The sequence below is a fragment of the Notamacropus eugenii genome, chromosome X, assembly GCF_028372415.1.
Source record: "Notamacropus eugenii isolate mMacEug1 chromosome X, mMacEug1.pri_v2, whole genome shotgun sequence".
Lineage (NCBI taxonomy): Eukaryota > Metazoa > Chordata > Mammalia > Diprotodontia > Macropodidae > Notamacropus > Notamacropus eugenii.
This window is the reverse complement of record NC_092879.1, coordinates 25,009,034-25,020,922: the sequence shown is the minus strand read 5'-3', so window position 1 is coordinate 25,020,922 and position 11,889 is coordinate 25,009,034. Positions and strand designations below refer to the sequence as shown.

At 40.2% G+C, this 11,889-nt stretch overlaps 1 long non-coding RNA gene across 16 annotated transcripts in view; it reads right to left on the bottom strand.

The window, feature by feature from the left end:
• LOC140515336 (uncharacterized) overlaps positions 1 to 11,889 on the bottom strand; it is a 167,882-nt gene that overhangs the window by 64,706 nt on the left and 91,287 nt on the right. For all 16 annotated transcript variants that reach the window (XR_011970951.1, XR_011970952.1, XR_011970953.1 and 13 more), the window contains 9 exons: positions 11,362 to 11,499; positions 10,435 to 10,573; positions 9,462 to 9,596; positions 8,201 to 8,338; positions 7,274 to 7,412; positions 6,522 to 6,664; positions 5,148 to 5,288; positions 3,678 to 3,821; positions 2,737 to 2,877 (listed from right to left, as the gene is read on the bottom strand). This is a non-coding gene — a long non-coding RNA (uncharacterized lncRNA). The remainder of the gene's footprint in view (positions 1 to 2,736; positions 2,878 to 3,677; positions 3,822 to 5,147; positions 5,289 to 6,521; positions 6,665 to 7,273; positions 7,413 to 8,200; positions 8,339 to 9,461; positions 9,597 to 10,434; positions 10,574 to 11,361; positions 11,500 to 11,889) is intronic.

The following is an 11,889-nucleotide window of genomic DNA, read 5'->3' as shown; positions in this document are numbered from 1 at the left end:
CTGAGAACATAAAAAAAAAACTGATCTTCTCAAGGAATCCACTAAGAGTTCTTAGACACCTTCCAGATCTGAAAATCTTGGTTCTATATAAGCTTTGTTCTTGAACCTTCTCACAGCAGAAATTCAGACCCCATTGACTGGCTCTGTCCAATGGCTCTGTCCATGTCCTACTCTCTTTCTTCTAAAGTCCCTTCTATCTCGTATAACACAGGTTCTTGGTCCCAGATCTGGCAGTCTGGATCATAAATGTCTTTCAAGCTCAGGTATTTTATATTATAATATGCTCTCTGATCTGATATTTTGTCTTCAATGTCCTCTCTTATTTGTGACATTCAAGGTTCAAACTGCCTTCACTTTTCTAAAGTCGTCTTCTCTGTCCCCTCCATTATTCCCCTTTGAAAGGCTATGACATTCTATGTTCTATGGCCCACTTTGCTCTAAAATTCAAGTTCTTTTTCATCTGGTTATTTTTGTCTTTTCACACTTTAAATATCTTAGCAATAAGATGCCAATCTGTATCTTTTTAAGTACACTGCATTTCACAATTACTATTGCACTATTAAATATATACTCCCTATTACCAATAGCAGTATTAAGTAATTAAGGAACTGTATCTAATCAAATCAATGCCCCCTTTTTTAAAAAAATGAATTACAACAGTATTACCTGATCAAGACCTTAGCACTTCTCTTGTAAGGGGATTTTTATTTCTTGGAGCCATGTAAGGTTCCAAGATTTTAAACTTATACTTTTGGCTCTGTGGTCTCAGACCTAAATTTTAATTCTGACAATTACCACTGTACTGATATAATAATGTAAGCCACAAATATCCTTTGTTTCTGGGTTTTCAGCCCAGCTGTCTCTCCAATCTTTGGCCTTCTAAGGCCATCAGAAAACTCATCTTCTCAAAGGTTACATTGAGATCTCTACTCCCAGTGCTATAGTCCTCTCTCATCTCCGACATTCTGGTTTTTGTTTTTTTAAAGACACTTCCCAGATGAGACATTCTGTGTTCTTTGGCTATTCCCTAATCTGCTAAGTCTGTTTGTTATGCTCTCACTGGTCACAACAATCTGTGTTCTCAGCTTCTTACCATCTCCCATTTTCTGGGTTCCGAGGCCCCTTCCACCTGAAAGAAGCCAGACTGTAGTTCCTCATGCAGCTTGGATATTCTCTACACCACTTACCCTTCTCCATCTATAATCTATCTTGGCTTCATTTTTCCACTCCTAGATCTGCTTAGCCAGCTTTAAGAATCTGTATTCTAATGTCTTCTCCACCAACAGTTTTCCTTGAATGACACCTCCCCAGCCAACTCCCAGTCCTGACAATCCATGTTCTATATCACCATTCTCCTCTCAAATTTGGATTTTTTTTCATTTTTGAACTTATTTTTATCTTACTGCAGTCTAAATATCTTGGCAGTGGGATTATTTAAAAGCAATTTTTTAACTTTAAATACACGGTATTTAACACACTATAGAAATCAATAAATATTTCTCATTCATTATGAAAAGTAGTCATTTCAGTTGCGATCTTACCGCATCAAAAATTGCATGTATTCATTTTTTTGCCTTTATTTTCAAGCCACATAAGACAATATTTTCATCATTCCTTTTTAGCTATCTGGTTCAAGATCTGAGTTGTAATTCAATGCATCACCTCAATCCTAATATAAATTATGTTTAAATAAATATTCCATTTTATAACATAAATAAACTTTGATAATTCCTTTATATAATGAACCTGTCCCTCCCACTGAGGACAAAAAAGACCTCCTTCACAGCTCTATTGTGTGCTAGGGTGTCTCTCAGCTCAGAAGGTTCAAGTCAACCTAGGCATTCTATGATCTTTTTTTGAGGCCACTTCTACATCAGAGATTCTATGTTCTAATAGTCTGCCAGTATTTTAAAATCTAACCTGTGATTCTCAATAACTAGGTCCACTGAGCATATTAAAAAAACAAAAACAAAAACAACTCTCCAACCCAGCTATGGCACTGTGGGCCTTGGAGGTCTAAAGACTTCTGTTCTAAAGGCCATCTCATCTGGGACATTCCGTGATGTCCAGGCCACTCTTACTTTTAGCATCTTCTGGGCTGCTACCTTTGGTTTCCCTTCCTCTTCCTGCCCTACTGGTTCTAATGTTCTCACTATCCAGCTCCCAAGCCTGACATTCTCTGTGCTGAGGTCCCTAAAGTCTGACAGTTTGTGTTCTCAAGACTCTCATCATCTCCTACTTTCTGTCTTATAGGGTCCCCTGAATGTTCACCTCTTATATTGCAGGTTCTAAGGCCCCACCCAGCTCAGACATTATGGACCTGAACCTGGCTCCCAGCTCCTAGCTCCTTCCTTCTGAATGCTCTCCCAGTTCTGCTGTTCTGGCCTCACTGGCTATCCCCTGCATATACTGCCATTCAGAGGCAGGCCTGCCTTCCAACTCTTACATTCACTACTCTAAGCTTTCTCTCATCTTTAACCTTCTCTTTGAAAACACACCTCAGCCCAAGGTCTTACATCCTAGGAATTTTTTTCTATTAATTTCTTAATATTTATTTTGTTACATTACATATATATGTATGTGTATATATATACATATATATATATGTTTTAGCAACACAATAATTTAAAAAGACAAATGGCTTCCCTTTTAAAACCTATGTACTTAATACCTTATTGTTCTCAACAAAGACTTGTCATTCATTACCAATAATAGCAATATTAATCACTGTCTTACCAGATCAAGGCACTTCTGTAATTACTTTTTTGCCCGTTTTTTTTCTTTTTGTGGAACAAAATAAGGCACTTCATTTTCACCAATCCCCTTTGGCTGTATTGGTTCAGTCCCTGAGTTTTAATACAGAGCTGCACCACTGCGCTGAAATAAATGATATGAAAATTCATTTTGCAGATACCAGAAATATAATGTTTTGTTACTTTCAAATCTTTCTTATATTTCCCAATACACAGACCCATGGAGCACATTTTAAAAAACTTCTTTCCTGCTATGATACTGTTTGTTCTAAAGCTCATCCCATCTCTGATATTCTGTATTTTAAGGGCTTTCTTCAAAGTGGCCCAGAGGTTCTAACATTCTCCTCCTGATGAAATGCTCAGGCCTGACCTGTGGAGTGCTAGGGTCACCTGGGCTCTGACAATTTGTATCCTTATACTCTGATCATCTCCTCAGTCTCACCTGCCCCAATATTCCATGTTCTAGGGCCCCATCCAGCCCTAGCATTCTAGATTCTGAGATACCTTCCAGATCAGAACAGCTGTGTTCTAAAGGTTCTCCCAAATCTGATATTCTGGCTTTGCTGAGTATGGCCTGTTCTGTCATTCAGAGCATAGAACCCTCCCACCATGCAAATTCTCCATTCTAAGCTCTCTCCCACATTTAACATTTTGTGTTAACAAGCACCTTCCAGCCTAGACATCCCAGGTTAAGGACCCTCCCAGCATTGTCATTCTCTGTTCTGAGGCCCCATTCATTTCTGATATCCAAAGTTTTTCTTTTTCATTTATTCTTATTATGTTCCACCACACATAGAACTTAGCAAGACAATGATGTGAAAGTAAAAATGAGGTAGGTCCCCTTTTAAATCCTATGTATTAAACATCTTATTATTTTTCATTAAACAGTCCCCATAGTAGCAGTATCAAGAATGGTAGTCTTACCAAATCAAGGCGCTGCATGGAAATAATTTTAATACCCGTTTTGTTTCCTTTTTATGGAGCCTGAGAAGATATGCATTTACCCCCTCCTCTTTGGCTGAATATTGGTTTAATACCTGAGTTTTAATTCAAAGGATCACCACAGAGCTGAAAGAAATGATACAGAAATTAATGGTGTATATCATGACATCACTGTCTTACTATTCTTCAATTTCCTGTTGTTCCCTAAGACTTTAACACCCAGAGCACACTAAAAACCTTATTCTCCGCTATGATATCATTTGTTCTATAGCCCCTCACAGGTCTGACATTCTATGTAGGGCTGTCCCAGCACTGAAATTGTTCCGTGTTCTAAGGAGGACTAGCTCTGAAATCCCTTGTTCTAAATACCCTCCTATCTCTGACAGTCTTCCATGTCTACTCCCCGGCATGACATTTCTATGCTAAGGTGCCCTGACAATTTGCGCTCACAGGCTCTATCTCCCACTTTCTGTGTTGTAGGGTCCCCTGAACTCCCAGCTCTGATATTGCAAGTTCTAGCACTGCAGCTCCCCTCCCCTGCCCCCAGCCCCAGCTCAGACACTCTGGATTTGAACCTGGCTCCTAGATGCTTCCTTCTGAATGTTCTTCCAGCTCTGCTATTCAGGCCTCTCTGGGTGCCTCCTGTATATACTGCCATTCAGAGGTGCAACTGACATCCAGCTCTCCCATTCTCTATTCTAAGCTCTCATCTTCAACACTCTTTTTTGAAAGGCACCTCCAGGCTAGACATCTAGAATCTTCCCTGGTGTTACATTGTAGGGATTTTTTCTTTTCATTTCTTAATATTTATTTGAATATACTGCATCTGTGTGTCAGTAATACAGTATTCTACAAGCACAACTGGTATCCCCTTTAAAACCCATGTTTATAAAAGCTTATTTTTAAGGATCAAATACAAAATGCTGTGGCATTTGAAGCGCTTCATCATCAGCCCCCTCCTATATCTCCAGTCTTCTTAAACCTTATACTCCAACACATTCTCTTTGACCCAGTGACCCTGATCTCCTGGCTGTTCCAGGAACAAGCCCCTCCATCTCTCTTCTCTAGACATTCTCTCTGACTGATCCCAATGCCCAGAATGCTTTCCTTTCTCTGCTCTGACTACTGACCTCCCTGGCTTCCTGTAAGTTACAACTAAAATACCCCCTTCCACAGGAAGCTTCCCCAACTCCTCTTCATTCCAGTGCCTTCCCTCTGCTCATTATTTCCTATTTATCCTGCATAAAGCTTACTTTACACATATGTGTTTTCATGTTGTTTCCCCCAACAGACTGTAAACTTCTTAAGGGCAGGGACTGTCTTTGGCCTCTTTTTTTATTCTCAGGGCTTAACTCAGTGCCTAAAACATAGTAGGCACTTAATGAATATTTACTGATTGATTTTCAACGTCTTTTTCATGACTACTACTAATAATATCAATAACATTCTTACCAGATAAAGTTATTGTGTGCAATTACTTTTCTGCCTGTTTTTTCCATATTTTAGAGCCACAGAAGGCACAGCATCTCCCTCTTAGCTCTTGAGTTGTATTGGACAAGTACCTGAGTTTTAATTCAAAGGTTCACCACTGAGCTGAAATGAATTATATGGAAATTAATGTTACATATCATTGTATGATTATACTTTCTAATTAGCTTATAATTTACTTGTACTTCCCAATACCTTAACCCACTAAGCACATTTTAAAAAAAAGTCCCCAACAGAATATTCTTTGCTGTAAAACCCCTCCCAAGGTCAGAAGAACTATCTTCTAAGGGCTGTCCTGATGACATTCTTTTGTTGTAAGATCACTCCTACTTCTCTAAGGGCTCGCCTAACAGCGTGATTTCCTAGTTCTAAGTACCTTCTTCTCCATGCAACTTGCAGGCCTGTCATTCCTCTGGGCTAAGGTCCCCTAAGATGTGACAATTTGTATTCTCAGACTATGACCATCTCCAACTTTCTGAATAACACTGGGGTTTTTTTGGGTTCAGCCATTTCAGTTTCTTGGCCAAGATACAAGAGTGATTTCCCATTTCCTTCTCTAGCTCAGTTTTACAGCTGAGGAACTGAGGCAAACAGGGTAAAGCAACTTTTGCCCAGAGTCACACAGCTAGTACCTGTTTGAGGCTGGATTTGAACTCAGGCCTTCCTGATTCCAAGCTCTGAGCTCTATCCACTGTGCTACCTAGCTTCCCCTTTAAGTACACATGCATGGGAGCCCTGGTGAGGGCTCCAAACCCTCACCTCTGATATTTGAGGTTCTTGGGCTCCATCCAGCTCCAGCATTCTAGATTCTGAGATACCTTCTAGATCAGAACAGCTATGTTCTAAAGGCTCTCCCAGATCTGATATTCTGGCTTCGATGGCTATGGCCTGTTCTGCCACTCAGAGCCCAGAACCCTCCTAGCAAAAAAATTCTCTATCTAAACTTTCTCCCACATTTGAAGTTTTGTGTTGAAAGGCACCCCCAGCCTAGACATCTGAGGTTCTAAGGGTCCTCCCAGCACTGTCATTCTCTGTTCTGAGGGCCCACTCTTTTCTAATATCTGAGGTGGGCTTTTTCCCATTTATTTTTATTATGTCCCACTGCACGTGAGGCTTAGCAAGACAATAATGGGCAGCCCAAATGTTCTATCCATTTTTCACCAGTTGCCCAAGATCCTTTGGCGTGCTGCAAGCGACCCACTGGCCTGTAGGCTGCAGGTTGCGCAGGCCTGATCTAAAACAACCAATTCTGTCCCTTTCAAATCCTATGTACTAAATACTTTATTTTCTTTCATTAAGCAGTTCCCATAGAAGTAAAAGCAATAATAGTGTTCTTACCAAGTCAAGGCACTGCATGGGAATAGTTTAATACCCGTTTTGTTTCCTGTTTATGGAGCCAGAGAAGGCACTTCATTTCCTCCTTTCCTCTTTGGCTGTATTGGTTTAATACCTGAGCTTTAATTCAAAGGTTCACCACAGAGCTGAAATGAATTGTATGGAAATTAACGTTACATATCATGGCATAATTTCACTTCCTTATTGTTTATAAATTTACTGGGGCTTCCCAATACCTTAACCCCTGGGCACATTACAAAAACCAAACTCCATTCCCCAATATGTTATCTGTGTTCCAGAGGTCAGAAGAGCTGTTCTAAGAACTAACCTATCTCTGATGTTCTATGATGCTAATGCCAATCTTATTTTTGACATTCTGTGTTCTAAGGTTCTGCTAGCGCTAACGTCTCTTGTTCAAAGTGGCCTAGAAGTTCTGCCTTTCCTTTCTATGCAACAATCAGGACTGATATTCAGACTGCTAAGACTGCCTGAGTTCTAACAATTTCTGTTCTCATCTCCTACTTTCTTTGTTATAAGCATCAACTCAGTCTTTCCACCTCTGACATTCCAGATCCTTCAACCCTACACAGCTCAGACTTTTTTAAATTTTCACTTATTTATTTTTTGACATTAATATTTTTAAGATGTGAGTTCCAAATTTTCTCCCTCCCTTACACCCCTCCATTAAGAATGCATGCAATAATGATATCAATTAGACATGCAAAATCATGCAATATCAATAATGGTGGTCTTACCAAATCAAGGCACTGTATAGAAATTTTAATACCCGTTTTGTTTCCTATTTATGGAGCCTGAGAAGGCACTGTATTTCCCCTTTCCTGCTGGCTGTATTGGTTTGATACCTGAGTTTTAATTCAAAGGATCACCACAGAGCTGAAAGAAATAATATAGAAAGTAATGTATATCCTGGCAAAATTTCACTTTCTCATTGTTTTAAAATTTCCTGCTTCCCGATACCTCAACCCAATGTATACATTAAAAAGAAACCCCTCCTCGAATAAGATATTATTTGTTCTAGATCTCCTCATAGGTCATAAGATTTATGTTTTAAGGGCTGCCCATCTCTTATATTTTCTGATTTTAAGGCCACTCCTACATCTGAAATTCCCTTTACTAAAGGTTACCCTAGCTCTTACATTCTCCTCTATCCAGCTCCCAAGCCCAGCGTTCTTTGTGCTAAGGTCCCTAGAGTCTGACAGTTCGTGTTCTCAGACTCTCATCATCTCTCACTTTCTGTCTTATAGGGTCCCCTGAATGCCCAGCTCTGATACTGCAAGTTCTAGGGCTGCTCAGGCATTCTGTATTCGAACCTGGCTCCCAGCTCCATCCTTCTGAATGCTCTGCCAGCTCTGCTATTCCAGCCTCTCAGGATACCCCCTGCATATACTGCCATTCAGAGGCAGGACTGCCCTCCAGTGCTCTCTCCCAACCCAACATTCTCCTTTCAACAGCAACTCCCAGTCTAGCAGCTAGCATCCTAGCCTCCTCTGACATCCTAGGGATTTTTTCTTTTCCTTTCTTGATATTTATTATATTATGCTTTCTATATTTCTTAGCAACACAGTATTGCTTTGAAAACCTATGAACTTAATGCCTTATCGTTTTCAACAAAAATTTCCTCATTCATTATCCAAAAATGAGCATTTCAATTGCAGACTTACCAGAAAAAGGCACTGCATGGGATTATTTTTTGCCTGGTTTTCCTTATTTTAGAGCCATAATATGCACATCGGTCCCCTTTTTTTCTTTGGCTGTATTGGGTTAGTACCTGAGTTTTAATTTAAAGGTTCACCACAGAGCTGAAATGAATTATATGGAAATTAATATTACATATCATGGCATAATTTCACTTTCTTACTGTTTATAAATTTACCAGTGCTTCCCAATATCTTAACCCACTGAGCACATTAAAAAACAAAACAGAAGCACTTTTTCCACTCCAATATTAAGTGTTCTTTAGAACAGCCCCTCAAATGTCAGAATATATACATAGTAGGTGTTTACTGATTTATTGGGAGGATTGATCTTCTAAGGGCATCATCTATGACATTCTAGAATTTCAAGGTCACTCTTACTTCTCCTGTACTGTGTTCTAAGGGTTCTCCTAGAGCCTGTTCTCTCCTGCCTCTTGTTCAAAGTGCCCTAGAGGTTCTGCCATTCTCCTCTCTAGAGCTCCCAGGCCTGGCATTTTCTGTGCTAAGATCCTCTGGGCTCTGCCAATTTGTATTCTCATACTCTGACCATCTCTCACTTTACTTATAATAAGCCACCCCATCCCTTTCCCCAACCCCTCCCCTCACTCAGGCATCACTGACTCTAAGACACTTCCTAGCTCAGAAAAGCTGACTCCTAGCCTGACATTTTGGTGCCAAGTTTCCCCAAGCTCTGAAAATCGGTGTTCTCAGATTCTGGCCACCTCCTACTTTCTGTGTTTTAAGGTCCCCTGAACAACTGACTCCCTCTGATATCCCAGGTTTTAGGCCCCATCCAACTCCAGCATTCTGGATTCTAAGATACCTTCCAGACTAGAACAGTTATGTTCTAAAGATTCTCCCAGATCTGATATTCTGGCTTTGACGGCTACGGCCCATTCTACCATTCAGAGCCAAGAACCCTCCCAGCATACAAATTCTCTATTCTAAGCTCTCTCCCACATTTAACATTTTATTTTGTGTTGACAGGTACCTCCTGGCCCAGACATCTGAGGTTCTAAGGATCCTCCCAGCAGTCATTCTTTGTCCTGAGGTTTCACTCTTTTCTAATATCTAAGGTTTTCATTTATTACTTTTCATTAAATTCCACTACAAAGACAATGATCTAAAAGAACCAATGCTGTCCCTTTTAAATGCTATGTACTACTCACTATAATTTGCTTTCATTAAATAGTCCCCACAACAGCAAAAGCAATAATAGCAGTCTTACCAAATCAAGGCACTGTATATTTTACCCGTTTTTTTTCCAATTTATGGAGCCTGAGAAGGCACTGCATTTCCCCCTTTTCCTCTTTGGATATATTGGTTTAGTACCTGAGTTTTAATTCAAAGGATCACCACAGAGCTGAAATGAATTATACATAAATTAATGCTGTATATTGTGGCATAATTTCACTCTGTTTTCAAATTTACTGGTGCTTCCCAATACCGTAACCCATTGGGCACATAAGAAAAACTGCTTCCCATATATGAGACTGTTCATTCTAAATCCCTTCACAGGTCAGAAGATCTGTGTTCTAAGGGTAATTCCATCTCCGATATTCTGGGATTTTAAGGTCACTCCGACCTGATACTCTGTTCTAAGGGCTTCATGAGCTTTGTTATCAATTGTTCAAAGTGCCTTCCCAGTTCTGCCATTCTCTTCTCCAAGACTACTTGCAGATCCAATGTTCTGTGTGCTAAGATGCCCCAGGTTCAGTACTGTTGTCTCCTCAGACTCTATCTTCCACTTTCTGAGTTATGGGGTCCCCTGATCACCCAGCTCAGACATTCTGGATTCAGACATACCTCCTAGCTCACAAATGCTATGTTCTAAAGGCTCTGCCAGATCTGACTTTCTAGATTCTTATAGCCATTCCAGGTTTCAACATTCAGAGGCAGGACTGCTCTCCAGCTTGCAAATCTGCTATTCTAAGCTCTTTCCCACCTTCAACATTCTCCTTTGAAAAGCATCTCCCAGCCTGGATATTTATGATCTAAGGTCCTATCAATTTCTGACGTGCTAGAGATTTTTTCTTTTTATTTTTCAATGTTTATTTTCATGTGTGACACGTGTGCACATGCATGTGTCTTAGCAATACAGTAATTTCAAAGACCATATGCATATATACTTAACATCTTACTGTTTTCAACAAAGATTCCTCATCATTATCCAATAATAGTAATGTAAGTCGCAGACTTACCAGATCAAGGCACTGCATGGGATTATTTTTTGCCTGATTTTCCTTATTTTAGAGCCACAGAAGGCACAGCATTTCCCTCTTTGCTCTTTAGTTGTATTGGACAAATACCTGAGTTTTAATTCAAAGGATCACCACTGAGCTGAAATGAATTACATGGAAATTAATGTTGCCTATCATGGCATAACTTCTCTTTCTTATTGTTTTTCAATTTATTGGTGTGACCCAGTGAGTACATTAAAAACAACTCATTCCTCGCTGTTATTATTTCTTCTAAAGCTCTCCAAAGTCAGACATGTTGTAAAGGCTGTCCTGTCACTCACATTGTTATTTTAAGGCCGCTCTTACTTCTGACAGTCTGTGTTCTGATGGCTCACCCAGCTCTGCCTACTGGTTCTGATGTTCTCTCTATCCAGCTCCCAACCCTGACATTCTCTGTGCCAAGGTCCCTAGAGTCTGACAGTTTGTGTTCTCAGACTCTCATCATCTCCCACTATCTGTCTTATAGGGTCCCCTGAACACCCAGCTCTGATATTGCAGGTTCTAAGGCCCCACCTGGCTCAGATATTCTGGATTTGAACCCAGCTCCCAGCTCCGTCCTTCTGAATGCTCTCCCAGCTCTGCTATTCTAGCCTCTCTGGGTACCCCCTACATATACTGCCATTCAGAGGCAGGAGTGCCCTCCAGAGCTCTCTCCCAACCCAACATTTTCCTTTTAACAGCAGCTCCCAGTCCAGCAGCTAGCATCCTAACCTCCTAGCCTCCTCTGACATCCTAGGGATTTTTTCTTTTCCTTTCTTAATATTTATTATATCATGCTGCGTACATTTCTTAGAAACACAGTATTGCTTTTAAAACTTAATACCTTATTGTTTTCAACAAAGATTCCTCATTCACTATCCAATAATGGGATTTTAATTGCAGACTTACCAGAAAAAGGCACTGCATGGGATTATTTTTTGCCTGGTTTTCCTTATTTTAGAGCCATAATATGCACATCAGACCCCTTTTTTTCTTTGGCTGTATTGGTTTAGTACCTGAGTTTTAATTCAAAGATTCACCACAGAGCTGAAATGAATTATATGGAAATTAACGTTACATATCATGGCATAATTTCACTTTCTTATTGTTTATAATTTACTGGGGCTTCCCAGTACTTTAACCCACTGAGCACATTAAAAAACAAAACAGAAGCACTTTCCCCACTCCAGTATTGCGTGTTCTTTAGCCTCTCACAGTTCAGAAGATGTATGTTCTGAGGCTGCCCCATGTCTGTGATTTTCAGGGCACTCCTCATCCTGACCTGTTCTTCTAGCTCAGACATTCTCCTCTCTGTGTGTACACTTAGGCCTGACATTCTGTGTGCTAAGCTCTTCGTGGCTCTGTGTTCTAAGATTCAGACCATCTCCCACTTTCTATGTTGGAACATATCCCATAGCTCACCCTTGACGTACCAGG